This window comes from Diceros bicornis, chromosome 5 (assembly GCF_020826845.1).
Source record: "Diceros bicornis minor isolate mBicDic1 chromosome 5, mDicBic1.mat.cur, whole genome shotgun sequence".
Lineage (NCBI taxonomy): Eukaryota > Metazoa > Chordata > Mammalia > Perissodactyla > Rhinocerotidae > Diceros > Diceros bicornis.
The window spans coordinates 77,913,178-77,919,395 of record NC_080744.1 but is presented as its reverse complement, the minus strand read 5'-3'; the positions used below and the strand labels follow the sequence as shown (position 1 = coordinate 77,919,395).

At 38.1% G+C, this 6,218-nt stretch overlaps 1 non-coding gene across 1 annotated transcript; it reads right to left on the bottom strand.

Moving 5' to 3' along the window:
* Positions 1–5,505: 5,505 nt before the first annotated feature.
* LOC131406704 (U6 spliceosomal RNA) lies at positions 5,506–5,612 on the bottom strand. The gene has a single exon (XR_009220328.1). It is a non-coding gene; the product is annotated as a U6 spliceosomal RNA (small nuclear RNA).
* Positions 5,613–6,218: the final 606 nt, after the last annotated feature.

Sequence of the window (6,218 nt, the reverse complement as noted above, 5' to 3'; positions counted from 1 at the left end):
GGCATTTAAATCCTTTTGCAATTCATCACAAAAAGGTTTTTTATTGTTTGTTTTTATTTTTTTTTCCAGTAAGGCTATAATCAAACCAGCTGAATGACCACGAACCTAAATCCACACCCGCACATGTGCCCCAGGGACATGTGTTGAAAGACTAGTGCCTGCAAATGAGCTACCAGGGCTTGAATTATTAAGCTCTACTGCCATGGGAATACATGCCTGAAAAATGGGGTCTGGTTCTCAGAGAACTCGATTCCTAGTACAGCAGGAGGCAGCACTGCCCCCCTTCCATTGTCCATGGTGTCCATGGAATGGCCTCCAGCACTGCACGGAAGTGCATAGAGGTGACAGCAAAACCTGCTGTGGGGAGGCAGGAACTGGAGGGAGAAATTTGAAGACAAGGCTAACAACTGAGCAGTAAGAAAGAAAGGAGGGCTTGCCCAAGTTTGTGGTTTGGGACCTGAGATGCTCAGCTGTTCCTGGAGGTAACACAGTAGAAATTCACTGTGTTTGTTTCTGGGGCTGTAGAGCCAGCCGCCCCTGACTCTGTAACAGTGGGCTGTCCTGGTTAAGGCCTTATAAACAATTGAATAAGAGAAACACAAAAATGAGGAATGTGTAGTTATCCAAGTCAAATTCTTTGTTTACTTATTGGATCTAATCAACATGGGGAAAGAGGGTTTAAAATGAGAAAGCATGAAAATGAAAGAGGATCTCAGATGAAGACATTGGATCATTATACTTGCTGCAAAGTATTGGTCAGCAAGTGAAGTGTTCAGTGTCAGAAAAACACAGAGTATTGATTAGAGCAATATGGCTGCCCACAAGCACACCCAGCCTGTAAGGATGGGATAAAATAATTTAAAAAGGTGAGGTTCCAGTTCCAGGGCAAGATCAAGTAGACACTCTTTTCCCTGTTTGTAGCACTAAGAACAGTTTAAAACTCTGGACATTATATACTAAAACAAAGAAAAAAACAAAAAGCAAAACTAAAAAAAAAGAAATTTTAAACCTAGGAAAACTTTGAAAGGTGGATAGTAAAAGGTAGACTTGCTAAGGACCTCAGGATCTGAAGAACAACCCAGTGGTGAGGTCCCTGGTTTCCTTTATGCCTCATATGTTCTGGATTGGGTGCTAGACAGGCCAGCTGCCTGGATATGCCAAAGGACGCAATCAAAAAAATACCTGCTCTCTCTGGCCAAAGGACAGGTAAAGAGGCAGCCTAGCAAGTTGGAAGACTTTTGGACAATGACCACACTACCCTAGCCAAATAATATGGAGAAAACTGTGACTCTACCCACCCCTGTCAGAAAGGCTGAGTAGGGAGCCTAGACTTCTACTCTTGTTGGGCTGAAATGAGGCATCCATTTGTCCTCGCAATGGTAGTATCAGAGCAAGCTGAGAAGGGAGGTAGGACTGTCATCCTTGATCCTGGTAGGAAGACCCTCTTCACCTACATTGTCAGCAGTGGCTATATGGGGAGGCTAGAATTCCATTCCCATCGAGCAGTAACAAAGCATCCTTCCCTTGCCCAGCTAAGTAGTGTCCATGGAGACCAACTGGGGAACAGTAATGAGGGACTCCCTCCTCCTCCCAGTCAGGGTAGTGTCAGCTGAGGCCTAATGGGAAGCCTGAACTTCCACCCCAGCTCAGCAGTTACAAGGCGTCCCTCTCTCTCTCCCCAGGGCGGACACTGGGGTAGAGTTGGGAACCTTGTCTTCCACTCCCACCTGGCAGTAACAAGGCAGCGCCCTCCTTCCTCTGCCAGCCTGGTGTCCAAGGAGGAGTTTCTGCCAGCTAAAAAAGAAATTTTAAATAGGATTCAGAATTTCATAATATATTATCCAGGGCACAACTGAAAATCACTCATTATACAAAGAACAAAGAATATCTCAACTTGAATGAGAAAAGACAATCAATAGATGCCAACACCTACATAACACAGATGTTCGAATTCTCTGGCAGGAATTTTAAACCTGCCGAATTTTAAACCTGAAGATTCAAGAAGCTGAATGAACCTGAAACATTATAAATTCAAGAAATCTATGCCAAACACAAAATAATCAAACTCCTGAAAACTAAAGACGAAAAAACCTTGAAAGCAGAGTAAGAGAAATGACATCTTACCTATAGAGGAAAAACAATTCAAGTAACAATGGATTTCTCATCTGGGACCATTAAGACCAGAAGAAAGTAGAATAACATTTTGCAAGTGCTGAAAGAAAAGAACTGTCAACCCAGAGTTCTATATCCAGCAAATATACCCGTCAGGAATGAAGGGAAAATTAGGACATTCTCAGATGAAGGAAACCTAAGAGAATTTGTCACTAGCAGACCTACCCTAAAAGAATGGCTAAGGAAATTCTTAAAATGGAAAGGAAATGATAAAAAAAAAGGAAATTTGGAGGGGCCGGCCCGGTGGCGCAAGCGGTTAAGTGCGCGCGCTCCGCTGCGGCGGCCCGGGGTTCGCTGGTTCGGATCCTGGGCGCGCACCGACGCACTGCTTGGTAGGCCATGCTGTGGCGGCGTCCCATATAAAGTGGAGGAAGATGGGCACGGATGTTAGCCCAGGGCCGTCTTCCTCAGCAAAAAAAGAGGAGGATTGGCGGATGTTAGCTCAGGGCTGATCTCCTCACAAAAAAAAAAAAAAAGGAAATTTGGAACAACAAGAAGGAAGAAAAAATAGTGAAAAGGGTAAAATTTGGGGTAATACAAGAAATTTTCCTTCTCCTTTTCTAAATTATGTTTGATGGTTTAAGTAAAAAATATAACATTGCCTGATGTACTTCTCAAAGTACTATAAAGAGGAAATATTCAAGTTAAGTATAAATAGGAGAGGGTAAAGGGAGTTAAAGGAAGGTGAAGTATCTATATTTCATTCAAACTGGTAAAATATCAACACCAGCAGACTGTGGTAAGTTATATGTATATAATGTAATACTTAGAGAAACCATTAAAGAAATCAAATAACTGAACTCATACAGAACGTGTTCTCTGACCACAATGGAATCAAAACTGGAAGTCAATAATAAAAAGATAGAAGGAAAATTTCCAAACACTTGGAAACTGAACAACATACTTCTAAATAATCGATGAGTCAAAGAGGAAGTCTCCAGAGAAATAAAAAAATATATACTGAATCAAAAGAAGATAAAAATACAACAAACCAAAATTCGTAAGACACAGCTAGAGCACTGCTGAGAAGGAAATTTACAGCACAAAATGCTTACATCAGAAAGAAAAAGTCTCCAATCAATAATCTAAACTTCTGCTTTATGAAACTAGCAAAATAAACCCACAGCCAGCAAAAGGAAGAAAATAATAAAGATAAGAGCAGAAATAATGAAATTGAAAGCAGCAAAACAATAGAGAAAAATCAATGAAACAAAAGCTGGTTCTTTGAAAACATCAATAAAATGGACAAACCTCTAGCAAGACTGACAAAGAAAAAAAGAGAAGACACAAATTATCTATAACAAGAATGAAATGGGATATTGCTACAGGTTTTCAGATACCAAAAGCATAATAAGAGAATATTATAAACAACTCTATACACATAAACTTGGTCACTTAGGTGAATGGAACAATTCCTTGAAAAGCACAAACGATCACGACTCACTCAGTATGAAATAGATAATTTGAATATCCCTATAGGTATTAAAGAAATTTAATTTGTAATTTCAAATTTCCCAAAAGAATATTCTCCAGGATCACCTTGTTTCTGAAGAATTCTAAAGAACAGTACCACATGTTTAAAGGAAAATTAACACCAATTCTACAAAATTTCTTCCAAAAAAATCTCTTCCAGAAAACACTTTTCAACTAATTTTATGAAGCCAGTATTACCTTAATACCAAAAATCTAAGAAATACAGTATATAAAAAAGTAATTAATATCCCTCATGAATATAAACACAAATATTATTTATACACAGTAATATATAAATATAATAAATAATATAAACCCTACTTGGTCATGGCGTAAAAATAACGTGTATATACATGTAAAGTTGTACATGTATATATAAAAATTTCACAAACATACATAAATACATATATTATAAATCCTACTTGGTTGTAGGATTTATTCCAGGGATACAGGATGGCTCAATATTCAAAATTTATCAATGTAATCCACCATGTTAATAAGCTAAAGAAGACAAATCATACAATCATATCATTCACGATAAAACCTTCAGAACACTACGAATCCAGGGGAATTCTTCACCTTGATACAGAATTCTACAAAGATACCACAGCTAACATTGATGGTGAAAGACTGAATGCTTCCCAACTATGAATAGGGACAAGGAAAGCATGTTTGCTCTCATCACTTTATTCAATATAGTACCAGAAGTCCGATCCACGGAGATAAGGCAAGAAAAGGAAACAAAGGCATACAGATTAGAAAGGAAGAAACAAACTGTCCCTATTTGCAGATGACATGATAGTTTACAAGGAAATTCCCCAAAGAATCTACAAAAGATTCCTCGAATAGGTGAGTTCAGCAAGTTCACAGGATATAAGATCAATGTACAAAAATAAACTGTATTCCTATACACTAGCAATGAACACACAGACACTGAAATTAAAAATACAACACCAAGGGCTGGCCCTGTGGCTTAGTGGTTAAGTTCAGTGTGCTCTGCTTCAGTGGCCTGGGGTTCAGTTCCCGGGCTTGGACTTAACACCACTTGTCAGCAGCCATGCTGTGGCGGCAACCCACGTACAAAATAGAGGAAGACTGGCACAGATGTTAGCTCAAGGTAAATCTTCCTCAAGCAAAAAAAATAGAAGAATATTGGCAACAGACGTTAGCTCAGGGTGAATCTTCCTCAAACGAAAAAAAAGAAAAAGAAAAGGAAACCATTCAGAATCACTCAGTAAACAGATGAAATACTTAGGTATAACTCTAACAAAACACGTACAGGACTTGTATGCTTAAGGTATAAAATACTGAAATAAAGGAAGATCTAAATAAATGGCAAGACATACTATGTTCATGGACTGGGAGACTCAAATAGTACAGTAAAAATGTCTCCCCAAATGATCTATAGGTTCAATGCAATTCCTATCAAAACTCCAGCAAGATTTTTTGTAGATATAGAGAGGTGTATTATATAATTGATATGGAAAGACAAAGGAAAGAGAAGAGCTAAAACAATTTTGAAAAATACAAATAATGTGGGATTAATCACTCTATCTGAATTTAAGACTCATTATATAGCCACAGCTTATTATATGGCTACATAGACGAATGGTCCTGAATAGAGAACCTAGAAAGAGACCCAGAAAAGTGCAGCCAATTCGTCTTTTTTTGCTTTGGCTGCATTTTTTAACAGCTTTATTGAGATATAATTCACACACCATACAATTATCCCATTTAAAGCATATAATTCAATGGTCATTGTAATATTACACTATTAAGTTTTTTAAATTATGGTAAAATATTTTTAACAAAAAATTGGCCATTTTAAATATTTTTAGGTAGACAATTCAGTGACATTTAAAAAATATGGAATCTTTCACAAATTTTCATGTCATCCTTGCACAGGGCCCATAGTGACTTTCTCTGTATCACTCCAATTTTATTCTATGCCCTGCTGAAGCAAGTACTGGCCAACTGATTTTTTTTTTTTTTTTTTGCTGAGGAAGATTTGCCCTGAGCTCAGATCTGTTGCCTTTCCTCCTCTTTTTTGCTGAGGAAGATTTACCCTGAGCTAACATCTGTTACCAATCATCCTCTATTTTGTATGTGAGCCGCGGCCACAGCATGACCTCTGACGAGTGGTGTGAGTCTGCATCCAGGAACCGAACCCAGGCCATTGAAGTGGAGCGTGCTGAACTTAACCACTAGGCCACCGGGGCTGGCCTCCAACTGATTTTTGATAAAGGTGGAAAGGTAACTCAATAGGTAGTCTTCAATAAATGGATATACATTTGCAAATGAGATAGCCGTCAGCAAAAAGACACAAAACAAACCCTGCCAAAGACCCAAAACAAAACAAACAAAAAACCTCAACTTCACATTTTATACAAAAATTAAGTTAAAATGGATCATAGATTTATGTGTAAAACACACATTTATAAAACATTTAGAAGTAAAGATAGGAGAAAATCTTTGGGACAATGAGCTTGGTGACATCAAAAGCAAAATTGATAAATTGGACTTAATTAAAATTAAAACCTTTCACTCTGTGAGAGACCCTGTTAAGAAGGTGA